This window comes from Mauremys reevesii, linkage group 2 (assembly GCF_016161935.1).
Source record: "Mauremys reevesii isolate NIE-2019 linkage group 2, ASM1616193v1, whole genome shotgun sequence".
In the NCBI taxonomy this organism is placed as follows: Eukaryota; Metazoa; Chordata; order Testudines; family Geoemydidae; genus Mauremys; species Mauremys reevesii.
The window spans coordinates 76272374-76287225 of NC_052624.1; the positions used below are offsets into that span (position 1 = coordinate 76272374).

General features: G+C 41.8%; 1 long non-coding RNA gene across 1 annotated transcript in view; it reads right to left on the reverse strand.

The window, feature by feature from the left end:
- The window catches only part of LOC120398633, a 91000-nt gene extending 85873 nt beyond the window's left edge, over nucleotides 1-5127 (reverse strand). Inside the window, exon 1 of the long non-coding RNA XR_005594588.1 lies at nucleotides 5070-5127. This is a non-coding gene — a long non-coding RNA (uncharacterized LOC120398633). The remainder of the gene's footprint in view (nucleotides 1-5069) is intronic.
- Nucleotides 5128-14852: the final 9725 nt, after the last annotated feature.

The following is a 14852-nucleotide window of genomic DNA, read 5'->3' on the forward strand; positions in this document are numbered from 1 at the left end:
AAAGGTTTTCTAATGAAGGCCTGATTTCTCCCAGGCTTAAGCTTTACTGAGTTTGTCACTATCCGGGGGACGGGACACCTAGCCTATACATGTGTACTCTTATGCAGTATTCAGGGTTCTCAGAAAACAAATATGGTCCTCTCCTCCATAAGGTAAATATTTGTACTGTTAAAGACAGCAGACATTCCCCACACTTGAAGATATTGGAATAGGCTTTGGAAAATCCAAGGCACAGACTACGAATTCCATTAACCAACCATTAGCTAGTCTTCATGAGCAGCAGACTTTCCCCAGCTCTCAATAAGTATTTAATGATAAGGTGCTGTGGAGTGTTTAATTATTTTTACCAAAGTACATTATGTTAAGTAGTATTATCAAATGAAAACTAAACTCTCAAAATAAGTGAACAATTTACATTTTGCAATGCATTAGTCCTGCTGCGTTTCTTTGGGTTTTTTCCCCACGTACTCATTAACTGTGAAAATTCAGTAAGTCATTAGTGAAGTTCTACAATACCTATTTCCAGCCATTTCTAGATACCAGTAAAGGCCATCACATCTCCAAAGATTAACAAGTATACATTTCAGTTAAATGGTTGTTGGTGAAATAAGGATTTGGATCCCCAGGGAAATGATTTGTCAGTTAAATTCTAAAAAAGCGGATTCACTAATTCAAGCTAGCAGAGACTTTGGGGTATAGCCGATAATGCTTTACAGCTTGTCACAACTAAAGATATATGCAGCATGCTATGTTTCAGGAGTTTTTGATGCAATCAACTGGTTTATTTAGATAAATCATTACACCTACTGAAATCCACAAAAATTAAGTACTTCATTTACATGCTGCACTGACTTGCATACAGGAAGCAGTAGTAATATCAGCCGTATTGAAGATGTTCAAGATGCAGGTATTTGTAAAGATAGTTATTTATTGGTTTTGCTAGATTCATGCATAAAAATAGAGCTTCTTTTATTTTTACCACTGGTGCTCTCATGTTAACGTAGAGCATATAAGACAAAGAGGAGTTAGCTGTCAAATCAAAAACAATGTAGGTATTTTAACCTCTTAAATAATAATTGTGATTTAGGGACATGTTGAAAATAATTAAAATAGCATATTAATGAATAACAGAGCAGTATTATTTATGACTAGCCCCCTGAAAAAGGGGGAAATTCTCCCTCCACCCCACGGCCCTACACCTTTAAGTAGTAATACTTCTGCCTGGTTGGTATGGATGACAGTGCATCCAAGGTGATATTTGAATCATGGTTGTTTGTTTGTTTAACGTCAACATAGAAAAAGGAACTTTTAAAAGGTTGATATTTAATGTTTTGTATGAATACTTTTCCATGCCACTACTTTTGTGAATTATTTCTGCTGAGTAGTGTTGTATTTTAATTCCTATGGTAAGAAGGGAACTAACTATAGAAGCAAGAAAAAGGGCTTGTTTAAAAGATCAACAAATGTAACTACTATTTTTACATCTTTCAGGATATGGCAACTTAATTTCATATTCCTGCATAACCATTTGCAGTACTGTATAAAGCTGCTCAGCAAAAAAATTTTCTGTAGTTTCCTTGTGAAACACAAACAAACTGAACAAGCCATAACTAACGTTTGGTTATTGCAGAATGACTAGAAAGACTAAAGTCAAGCTCCCCTTGCACTACCAAGGTTTTTCTGCACCATGAACATTTAGTGCAAAAGCTTTATATTAATAATCCCCTTGTGGGCTAAACTGAGATTTGCTGTATCAGTGTTAAAAACTGATTGTTTATTCAGCTTGTACAGTCATCTAGCAGTAGGTGGGTGTTCTGGAATGCTCACACACAACACTGTGCACATATTTACTGAGATAACTTGAGAAGGTGCTGTTCTGGAACATTCTCACACAGCAATTACTGTGCAAATAAGCAGACCCCAGAGCATATACACATTCCAACCACCACAACTCCTGCAAAAATATAGGCTTGGAAATAAGCCTCTCCTCCAAAGAAACTGACATTTATGCAGCATTCTACAAATTTCATCACAAAAACATTCTGAAGGGTGGTTTTGCTTAATTTTTTATAATGAGAAGTTGCTAGAATTGGGTGATCATATAAATTTGTCTGAATTTTGTATTCTAGAAAAAAAATCTCAAAATCATTCCATCTGTAGCTATATTTTGGAGGGTGGAGTATTTCCCCCCCCCCCCCTGAATTATATTTTAAGACAGCGTGCACTCCACAGGGAGTGTACTTAATGTCCAGGGGATATAATTTTACTATTGCAGATATAGACCACAAGTTAAGGCTTTATACAATCTCTAGTCACTATGTTTAGATGCATAAGGAATCTATACACCACATAATGGTGTAGGAAAGAAGCGCTTTTTGAGGGGTGCTATTATACTAACATTACTTTAAATTAATGATGATAATAAATACTGGCCTGTTGTGTTTTGCTTTCTTAATATGGTTTCCAGAGGAATTTTGTAAACGTTTCATGAACGTTAAAGATTGAGGGCTCTGGTTAAAGACGGACATTAATGCAGGTTGTCTCTCCCCACCTCCCTCCCACCGCCGCCTAGCTCTGCCAATGCACCTCAATCTCACCCAGCAATTACTGTGTGATTCCACACAGTATTACAGTAATGGGCCCTTCTCAAGTTCTGAGCAGAGACTCACAATCATGCAAAACTGTGTGATGTCTGAGCTAGATAGGGTGACCAGATGTCCCAATTTAATAGGGACAGTCCTGATATTTGGGGCTTTTTCTTATATAGGCTCCTATTACCCCCACCCCACCCCGTCCCGATTTTTCACACTTGCTGTCTGGTCATCCTACAAGACGAGACTAGTAAGGAGTAGGCTGCGTCAAATTTACTTGACTTGTAGGGTGACCAGACAACAAGTGTGAAAAATTGGGACGAGGGTGGGGTGGGGGTAATAGGAGCCTATATATAAAAAAAAAAAAAAAAAAAAAACCCAAAAAATCAGGACATCTGGTCACCCTATTGACTTGTGACTTAATCAAAATTTTAATCAGGGGTTTCTAAAGGTACAGAAATGCTACACATAACCCACTCCACCACAAAGGCAGCCTCTCCCCAAAATGAACTACAGACAACCGTTTTTACAGTTTTAAAGTTAATACTGAAAATGCCACAGATTCTGCTTTAGCACTAAGACAATCACAGAGCTGTGTCGCTCCTATTATTCATGAATGCTTTAATTTCTAAAATACCGAACATGCTTTTTCCACCAAATAACCTTTACATGGATAAAACTTTAATTTTAAAAGTATGACAAATGTAAGCATATATACACTCATTTGTTTAAAAAATAACCTCCAGATCAGTGTCCTATCCCTGAATATCACTTTGAGAAAGTGTTTAGTTATTTAAATAAATATGACAAAAGCCTGTAAGCTTCTTCACACTGCACCACTGGACACATTTCATTTTGCTTTGTTTTGTTTTTCCACTAAGATTGACAACATTAAGTTGGGGACTGAATAAGTTACCAACTGTCCTATTTTTGTGGCTTTTAGTGCATTTTAGTTTCCAGGAAAATGGAATTAATGGTTCATATCCCATGTGCCAGCCCCAGCTTCTATGCTGAGCTTAACCAGGTTCCACACTCGGTGCAACCTTTTGAAATTAAATTAACATCTTCTTGATGACAGACAAAATACATTTGTTTGCTTTGAGGCAAACATGGTGTCTAGCTATAGGACACATTCCTTCAGTGTAGTTATCTGGTTCTGAGAAATCCAAATGTGTTTTTCCTACAGGTACCTGAGTGCGTCGACATCTGCTGGTAAAAGTCAACCACCCTGGCTACGCCCATCTTCATTTCAGAGTCAGCAAACGTTCAGTCGAGACAGGGCAGCCACATAAGAAAAATCTTAACAAGAGAGTCAGTGGCTGACACACCCATTTTACTAATCTGTCATTTTGCTTATTTTTAAGGATCTTTTCAACCAGGATAATGAATGAAATAATTAAATCAATCCATAATAGGCTACATGAGTAGTTTCACAAAAATTACATAACATATCCTGATACGAAGTCGTGTGAGCTTATAGTATGTTGAGTTAGTAGCCTTTAGTGCCTTCACTCACAATACAGTTTCATTACATCTCATTTCTTCCGCTATTGATAACTCCCATGTCTTTTTCTTTGCAGACTGCATTTTAACAATTTGACATATGCTTCTGTGACGTCTGACAAATCAAACTGACCATCAACGGGCTCATTATATGACGATACTTTCTGTTTTCTAGGATTGCTCCTCCACTGGTTTTACAGATATGTATAACACAATCATATATTCTCTTCATTCTTGCAAGATGAAAAAGAGCTAAAGCTTAAGAAACCCACACACACACACACACACAAAGAAGAAAGCCAGAAATACAATACATGTACTTACAAAGCAGCACCAACAGAGCTCACCAGAAAGATATAATTAGCTTTATATTTACATTGTAGTGTATGGTCTCATATAAAGAAGGCAGTTTTCTAAAGTAGTGTAAAACTTTCTCCCCCAATTATTTTTTTAAACCTTCACATACCTAAATGCCTTCCAATACATTCTGCAAAGAGGTGAACTGATAAAAAGAAACCTCTTTTTAACTACCACCACCCAAAAAAAAATTAACTAATGACTGTAGCATGCTAGAAAATGATAACGCCAGGTGCACGACGCTGGAGTGCCGCTGGAGGCTGATGCTAACGTGCATTGTTAGCCCACCCCTGCCCCACTTCCAAGAGGGGACAATCACCATCCCCTTCCCTCTATTCCTTCGAATCGCACACACCAACACCTCCATCACCCCCAAACTGCCTGCTGCTATACAGGCATCTAGGAAACAAGCCACCCGATCCGCTGCTAACAAGCGTGGCGCCGGTGACTTCCCTGGCTGCTCATGGAAAAAAAGCAGGGCTCAAACTTACAACAGCAATGGCAGCAGCCACCTCTAGCCATTGCAATCTCAGGGAGATCGCTAAGGCTTTGCGATAACGCGTTTCTCTGCAGCCCTGCGGCGTACCCGCCCCAGCATGGCTATAAGGACTCACTCACCTGTAGCAAGGCAGTAAGGCTGCATCGGCTGGCTGGCTGGCTGGCAGGCAGAGCATCCTCCTCTGGCGGCGGCGGCAGCTGTGAGGGCGGCTGGCAGGCAGCACACACGAGGCACACAGAGGAGGGGGTGGTGGTGTCATATACCAGACAGCACCATTCCCCCCCCCCTTACTTATGGGGGCGGCGCGCGCGGCGATCAGGTGATAGCGCAGCGCCCTACCCTGCAGAGCCGGGTGATTCCTGCCGGGCGTGCGGGAGAGCAGGGAAGGAGAACCCCCACCCTCCGCGTTCGGATTTGGAACTCCCAAGTCATTAGCATTCGAGAACGCGCGGCTGGGCTGGCGGCGGCACGTGACTCCGCCCGCGCCTGGCTGGCTCTCAAGCCCCGTGTGAATTCCGGCTCCTGCATTCTCAGCCCTCCCACCTTCCCGGAGCCGCGGCCGGGGAAAGCCCCGGGCTAGGCTCAGTGCGATGTTGTGCGTCACCCCCGTCGCGCGCACACACAGAGCCGGAGAGATACAAAGAGAGAGAGACAGGCCCAGCTTCTCCCCTGCCTGAGGGCTGCTGCGGGGCACGTGGTGGCTGGCGCAAAGCCGCCCTGAGCATGGGGGCATCTTCGCGTAACAGGGCACCGGCCCCACGCTGCCAGTGCGGAGGGCGGGGCTGGAGAGCTGTGGGCGGTCAAGACTTCTCTGCACCCCGCAATCCCAGGCTGCCCTAATAGCCCTGGGACCATTGGCGGCAGGCTTAAATCCCTCCCGGGGCGCTCTAATTCATACCAGGGGACCCGGCCCAGCGTAAAACTGGTCCACGTTCAGGACGGGCTAAAGGTGGCCTAACGCCACCCTTTCACACAGTCCTCGCACCTCCCAGTTGTGCCCCTGCACTCCTTGGTCGCGCCGCCAAGAGCATTCATCTCAAAGAGAGAGAAGGAGAGACACACATTTTGCAAATATTTCCCACCGTGGCATAATAATCGACACCAGTGCTCGCTGCCTTAGCGTACTGCAGAGGGACACTGGTGTTTTAAGCATCATATTCTGAGTAAGGTTAGGCGATCATCTACATAAAGGCTTCTAAGCTGACCCAGTATTCGAATTTATTTAGAGATTTTTTTAAATCCCTGTATTGTAGACAAGGTTATACAGAAAGAGAGCTAGGAACCAACACCCAGGAAGAGGGAGAGACATATGCTTTAGCTACAGTGGTTTGTATCTCTTTCAAGCGGCTAGGATGGTAAATCGAGCGAGGAAATGTTAACAAATAGGCAAAACTATGACTAAACATACTCAACGCGAGACTGTCCTTTTTCCTATCCACTTTCACCCCCTCCAAATCATGAGATTTTTTTATCTTCCATTAAAAAAAACTGCTACGATGTAAATAAATAGGTGCAAATAGCTGCTACAATGCAATGTCCCTGGTTTCTTTCTCTCCTTCATGTCATAAGGTTTAGTGCTAGTGTTCAGTTAGTTGTACTTTCCAGCACCAGTTCCTGCTAGACAACACCCCCTGTAAAGCCAGAAAGGAGAACTGAAAGAGGAAGAAGAACAGTGTTTTCTCTTCTGTTTCAAACGGGGATTTGGTTTGATGTTGTACAGATATGGTTGGGCTCCATTGTAAGGGCAGACATTAATAAAGGTCAAATTAAAACAATTAAAACTAGTGGTGCGAGAAGGGACACATTGAAAGGTTGAATTGAACTGAGCTATTAATCATCCATAAAGATAACTGCTTTTCCTACCAGAAGAAAATATAGCTGTGGCATCGCCTCTCTGCCTTATATGACTTTATAAACCCGACTTTCCAATCGCAGAAAGGGATTGGAGTCAGCAGCTTTACTCCTCCTTTCCCACTACTCCCCCCGCCCCCATCCTAAATTTTGGGGGATTTTTTATAAATTCATGCTATTAACACCCTCTGCTGACGTCAATAGTAGAACCTACTAAAATTAAAAATAGACAATAAAAGCAATAGTTTGGTTGTACAAGTTTTTAAAATAGATTTAAAAAATGCAGTTTGGAAGGCACATGAACATTGGGTTATTTCAAAATCCAATTAAAAGTACCTGGCCATGGAACTATATTGGATGATTACAAGAGAGATGGTGAAAGATCAATATTTAATTGCTTAAACAAACATCACACGAGTTTCCAGTATTAATAACAATAGTACTGCAATGCGTTTTCCAGTTGCCTGCCATATTTATGGCTCATGCGGACCTTCTCTTTTTCATGTTGCTGCAATAGGTAAAAACGCATATTAAAAATACCTTTTCAAATAGGAACATGAGCTCCAATGGGACTGCTTGAAATTGTGAAAAAGAAAGCACACCTAATTCAGTTGGCTCAGAGACGGCATACGGAGTCCATGTCTTGGCAGGGGACATAAAACTTACTTTTTGAACAAAGGCCAGAAAGATTATACATCCCTTCCAATATTCATAAATATGTTTAAATGAATGTATTTATTTATTTATTTATGTAACTAAGAGGGGAAAGGTTGTTGTAACTCAAACCCATCAAAGAATGGGTTTAATTTAAAATATTGACCCTGGTGTTATCTCTTTAAAAAAAAAAAGCAGGGACAGAGGTTTTCAAAATGCTATTAACATATATTAGAAGTGTATTGAAAGAATAAGCCATTTAAAAACTAATTTTTATATGATGACGACTCACCATTGCTAGTGATGGGTGCAAATTGCTAATAAGAGGTAAGCACTACACAACATGTCAACAGAACGTTTGCAGACAACGTTTGCGGAATTACAAAACAGCAGCAAGTATAACACAAAACATGTTATGATTTTAAGGACTATCTTCCCCACCCAACCCCTCAAAGTATATTTAGGACATATTCAGTTTAAATTTGAATTGTAACCTCGTGTTTATTGCTGATATGTACTGAGTCGGTTTACCTTCCTAAGGAATAGCTAAGTCTTCAGTCCAAATATATTTGTGTAATATGGATAAATATGTCTTTAATAGATGGTGTTTTTGTAAAATATGAAAATGAGTGCTTCTCGGTTTAGGCAGCTGATCCAAGATGAGACATAAAAATACCTGGCGTACCATGCCTCCGCCTTGCAGTAAATGCTCAATCCAAAATGACTAAAATCCACGGAAAGGCATCGAGGAAAGAAGAGAGCCTCGTTTTAACTAAACTTAGTGGGGACTTGGAAATTAATTTCGATGTATACAGTCAAACTGTGACTCGGGCTGCGCCTGACCACATCTCTGAGAAACAGGACGAATGAGAACAATTGCCCCTTTTCTAACGATAGTCTTTGAATAATAAGCACCGCTTCCTTCCAGTGTTTAGCAGGATTTGTTTTCGTCCCTATAAGTTATAGAAAGTTTGATCCCAAAGGCTACGGGACCATTTACCGTAAAGTACGCAGGATGTTCCATATCGACAATACAGACATTGGGCCCGATCCTGCTCCACTTATGTTAATGGCAGTTTGGCCATTGGTTCCAATGGAAGCAGGATCTTGTGCATACTGGGAGCATGGGGATGTTTTACTATATTTACTGTCTTTGTAGAGGAAAATTAGCCATATTACGGTGGGAAATAGTGTACAGCCCTTGATTTAAATTCAGAGAATGTAATCACAAAGTCATCTTGTTATTTAAAAAAATGCAGGTAACTTGCAGGTTAATATATCTATTCGGGTGATCTTTTCACTAATCATTCAAACGTCGTTAGCTCACTTCCTCTGGGCTTGCAGCATCACTCTGCAGAATAAGTCAACACGTAACAAGTCCTCCTTTCGAGCTTCTGTTAACAATCTTTTAAACGGAAAAAAATGGTGCAATCCTTCTCTGGTTACAATAGAAGGAAATGTGACATTATTTAGCTAATGCTTAGAAATCTTGCGTGAAGTTAACAAACCTCCTGAACAAATCTCGTGCTCCAGTGTGAAAATCCTTTTTATTAAAAATATTGTTTTAAAAATCCCTCGTTTCTTTTGGATTCAGACCAGTTTAGATAAGGAAGAGGTTTTAAGGTAAACTCAGTGAGACAGCAAATATAGAACATGTCTGCCTACAGCTGATTAATAGTTTCTCTATACAATTAAATATTTTCTGATATTCTATGACAGGAGCAGAGTATGTTCCATCTCTGGTGGCATCAAATATAAAGTAAGATTTCTAGGAAATTCCAAAGAAATTACGCAAACATCCTTTTGCATTTGCAGCAAAAAAATATTTTCAGTATTTCCCCCTAGAATTTACATTTTAAAGTCGACCCCGACCGCTCCCCCTCGTTTAAAAAACATTTCCAACCACAACGATTGGGCTGCTTTTCTAAAGTCGGGCTCGTGCTGTGGAGAGGCTCCTCCCTCTTGCTGCTGCGATCTCTGCACACAAACCTTCTTCCCTGCAAAAGCTTTAGCCACTGGAGTCTTTCCCTTCCCAGCACTGCGCACGCGCGCACTCACACCAGTGCTCTCCAAAGTTTCTCTTTACTCTGGCTCAAGTGTTGGTGTGCTTGGTCTAGTAAATCCTGGCAAGGAGTTGCCATTAGAGCCGTCAGTGTCTGCACTTTGAATGCAGTGCCTTGGGCTGGTGGCTGGGTATGCCCTTTTCCCGCCTCTGTTTCCCCTCCCACTTCTTTGCACTACTCCTCTGTCAAGGGAATCTGCGCTCACTCGAGAAGGGAAACCTCCCAGTGACCACAGCTAGCGCCCTTTGCAGCGGGAACGCGTGGGGCCTGTGCTGCACTCGCAGGTAGCCGCAGGACAGGGAGGTGGAAAGCCCAGCTGGGCTCTCTAGCACGGGCTCTTTGCACAGGGAATGAAAGCCCATAGGGCTGGAAGTCATCTCTCCCCTTGCAGCATCCCCCATGTGCTTGAGGGAACGGAAAGAGACACAGTGGACTGGCTCTTTGCTTTCCAGGGAGGAATTTGCAGTATTTTATCATGGCAAGTGAAATTCCTCCTCCACAGGGTGATGCTGAATTTGCCCTGTTGTTTCCTGCTGTGGTTTATGAGCCTCCTCCTTCCCATCCCCTGTCATCCATTACCCAGCCTAATTAGAGCTGTGCTTTGTGGAATACAACAGCATGCAGTAGGTGGTAAGATAGCTTCTGCACTGTGTCTTTGATAACATTATAAGCATGTTGTAGACTAGTTTGTGTGTGTAAATCTAGGAAGCAGCTTGTTTGGAAGTCATAAACTAACTGGGTGCAGGAGGATGAATTTCATCCCAGACTCTCACTTGCACCTCTTTGGAACAAACCTTTTCCCCCACTCAAACTATTTTAAGCACATAAACACACCTAAAATCAAGAGAGAACCATTACTTCCCATCAACTTTCCACCTACCTTATTCTATATAGCTATCTTAATTACACTATTTATATAGTTCCAGTCACTGTAATACTTGGGTGCTGTTTGGTTTTTCTCTGCAATTGATGTAGGAGCTGATGTCGTCTCTTGAATCTCATTCAGAAAAGCAATCTTGCTAGTATAATAAGGAGGAAAATAGCATGTATTCAGTGTTGCAACCTTTACTTAGGCAAGTAGTTTCATTGAAATAGATGGGAATTTTGACTGCACAAAGTATAATGATAGCAATAAATGTTTACTTTTAAGAATGCAGGACTGGTGTTAAATGCATGTGTTTAAATATATGTTATTCAAGTGAGAGAATTTTAAATTTTTCCTGAAAAGATTTCATTCTTTTCTGGTCACAGAACTCAATTCTCCAACCCTTGTTAATTTGAATAGTTCCTTTAACTTCACTGGTGCACAAAACATGCTGGACGGGAATCTATTCTAATCCTAGATACTACTGATTTGTTGGAATTTTATCATTTTCCTGGAAAAAAAATCATTCTGGTGGAAAGGATTTCTGTATGCCAAAAAGACATAAGTTTAATCTTTGCTCATAATTTATCAGTGTGCAATTGTATTTTATGTGAGAATATTTTTCTTTTCAAAATTTGGCTCCCCTGATGCTATTCAGTTGATTTTTTTCCCCATGTCACATGCAGGCCCTTTTCCTAATACTATAAAATGAAAGGGCTAATTCTGGAGTCCTTAATTAGATAAAACTCCCATTGACTTCACTGAACATTTTATCTGAGTGGAAGGACTGCAGGATCAGGATCAAAGTCATTATAATAACACATTATCACAAGATCAACATCTCCTGCTTTGAAAATATGCATCTTAGCTCCAGTTCAGCATTTATATAACAGCTGGAGACCATCAATTCGGGTTAACTTTTGTTGTGTGCTGAGATCTAGTTCCTCTGTGTAAGTTAGAACAATCTAGAGCTGCTCCACTATACACCCATTGCCAATGTCTCTAAAAAAGGACCAATGCAATGGATCAGCCAGGTGTAAGAGAGCCGTTGCCATGCCCGTTTCACTTCACACTTCCTAAGCTGGCAACACTATGATCACCCTGTACTGGCATGACCCTTCTATGGGTACGTATGCCTGCTTTAGGGCATATTTGTACTGGGAATGCAGTACACAGTGGCCACACCACAGTGCGGAATTTTAGCCATTATATCTTGATTATATAAAGAAAATGTTTTAAAAATGACGTGTCTAATATTCCAGTGATTTAAAAAGAAATCAGGCTTCTCTTTGTTTCTAGGTGGTAGAACGAGTTCTCCTTTTTAAAAAAAGGCATTATTTCAGTTTTTGCACATTTTCAGATCCTGTAGTTCCCCCTCCCCCCACAGCAGATACTGTAGTAAATGAAAAGAAATCCAAGGTAGCCCTCTGTCATGAAGCTCATCTCATTTATTTTAAGAATGTCATGTGGTGACTACAGACTAAAGTCACAACCCTTTTTCCTCTGGGTTTACCCAGCTTTCTAGAACTCGTTGACTGCATGGAAGTTGACTTCTCATGGAAGTTGATTCTTCTCTCAATTTCTCAGTTTAACACCAGTGTAAGTCTAGTAACTTCAGTAGAGTTATGCCTGATTTATACTTGTGTAAGTGAATGGAGAATCAGGGCAAATACTTTTATGTGACTTTAAGCTGCAAGACATATCCCCTTTAACTATTACAATTGGGATGTTACTCTTTGGCATTATCTTCCATATTCACCAAATATAACATTAATTAAACATGATAATTTTAAGGCTGTTCTTTGTTATGGAAAGACAGCCGTCCCTCCATAGGTCATGCTGCAACCAAAGTTTCATTATAAGGCTGACCATCACTCCCCTTGTAAATCAAACCAAAAAATCCTTCTACATTCAGATGTTTAGGGCTGAGTCTAATTGGCATGGATGCTACGGAAGAAGGCAATAATAGAGTCTCAGAAGGTATGCATACCTGTGAACAAAAAGGGAACCCGGAAGGCAAGAAGTAAACCAATATAGCTAAATGGCGAGATTTGAGAAGTTATGTGAGCCAAACAGAGATCCTTCAAAATTTGGAAATCTAATCATAATGAAGTCAATGAATAGGAGAATAAATTACAGCAGGTACTATGTAGGAGAGAAATTAGGATGATTCCCTGGGTGTCACTGAGCAAGGGTATGACCTTATTCTTTATTGTTTCATCCAAGTTTATTAGGATTAGGATAAATCCTAAGGCCCCTTCCATAATTTTACTTAGCCCATACTCAGGCAAACTCATTCTGAGAGTTGGCCAGAAATTGCTGTTCTGCAGGAACTTCTGAGATTAAAAAAAAAAATCACTCTGAAATGGAATGAAAAATGAAATCTTGAAATTTCTCATGGAATGGGAATTCCAAAACTCTGTTTTGAAAGAGTCAAACTGAAAACATTTTGACCTTTTCTAAATGTTTCTGGGGCTCCCCCAAGCTTCCTGAAGCCTTCCAGGTGGGATCCAGGGAGCTCACAGGGCTTGAGAACTGGGGCTTCCAGGCTGCCCAGGAAGCTCCAGCTCTGCAGCAGACAGAAGGGATGGTTTTGTGACCTTGGGCACGTCACTTAATGTCTGTGCTTCAGTTCCCTATCTTTAAAGGGGGATAATACTATTCCCTTTACCTGTCTCGTCTAGTTAGATCATAAGTTCTTTTTAGCCAGGGATTGTTGCTTACATACATGTATGTATTAGGTCTAGAACAATGAGGCCCTGATCTTGGTTGAGGCCTCAAGTCATAACTGTAATACAAATAATAATTCCCTATCAAATTTACAGAAGGTAACATGGGAATGACCGGCTCAGATAAAGAGATTGGCAAAGAATCTCAAAAGGAGCAAATGAGTGGCCCAAAACTTGAGAGGCAGGTTGGCATCTACTCCCGCTTAGAGGCGTTTCTTGCTGGCCTGACAGATTCAGAAGGGATACAGTATCACCTGCAGAAATGCCATGGGGAAAAGAGATGAGGCAGGCTCAGTTGGAGTCCCCACAAAGCCCAGTAGTTTTAGCAGTGGGAAGCTGAGGAATTGTGCAGGTATCTGCTGCCCTTAGTTCCAGTGGCCTGCAAGACGAAGGTGTCTTCAGCCAATGAGCATCTGTAACAGAGCTGTCAGCAGGGTCCAGTGAAATGATGCAGGAGGACATTAGCCCGTTGTGACTCATCAGCTGCAATTCATCCAAGGTGATTCAATCCACCTGTAGAGTGATGTCTCCTTCCAACCTCACTCCTCTGTGCCCCCACATGCCAGTGGAAGGATGGAATCTTGGATGCTTCCTCTGGGGTTAGGAGGGCAGAGCTGGGAGGGTTGTTGAGCAGCTCTCCCACAATTGCTGTGCGGTGCTTCCCTTCTAGGATCTGGTTTCTACTTCACAGGCTCTGACTTCAACTAGGTTATAGAGCTCTAGCCAAGCTCCGTACCCATGGAGTGTAAGTGTCAGAATTTGGCTCTCTACACCAGTAGTTCTCAAACTTTTGTACTGGTGGCCCCTTTCACATAGCAAGCCTCTGAGTGTGACACCCCCCCTTATAAATTATAAACACTTTAAAAATATATTTAACACCATTATAAATGCTGGAAGAAAAACAGGGTTTAGGGTGGAGGCTGACAGCTCGCGCCCCCCCCCCCCCATGTAATAACCTCATGACCCCCCGAGGGGTCCCGACACCCAGTTTGAGAACCCCTGCTCTACACTGAACTTACTGCAGTACATGTTAATGTATTACTTACATGGAATGACTGAAATGAAGGGATTGAGGCTACAACAGTGGTTCTCAGCCTTTTCCATTCCAGGACTACCCTGGTACTCCTCTCCCATTTAGCAATATGGGACAGACAGGTTTGGTTACAATCCCTTAACACCTGTTCATAACCCCGCAGTTGGGAACCTTTGGTCTAAGACATTGCCTGGTTCTCTAACTTTTCCAGTCTGTGGACTACTTCATATAAGAGAGATCCCCTTACAGACTACCTTCCCTCCAAGCATTCACATTCCCTACTGTCTGAGACTCAAAATGGACCACAAGGAAGGACTCCTTGGACATACCATAGTATGAAAGATGTTGGTCTAGGAGAGTCCAGTACAGGCTGGCAGTGTTTGCATCTAATTGAGCACTATGAACCAACATTCTGGAATTGTTTTTAAACAACAGGTTCCAGGAAGAATGTGACCAATACAGTTAGTCATCATAATGGGGCCAATCCTGCTCTCATTGAAGGTGATGGCAAAACTCCCACTGACTTCAGGGAGAGCAAGATAGGACTCATTATTGGCCTAAGGGTACGTCTTCACTACCCCGCCGGATCGGCGGGTAGCAATCGATTTCTCGGAGTTCAATATATCGCGTCTCATCTAGACGCGATATATTGAACCCCGAACGCGCTCCCGTCGACTCCGGAACTCCTCCGGAGCGAGTGGCGGTAG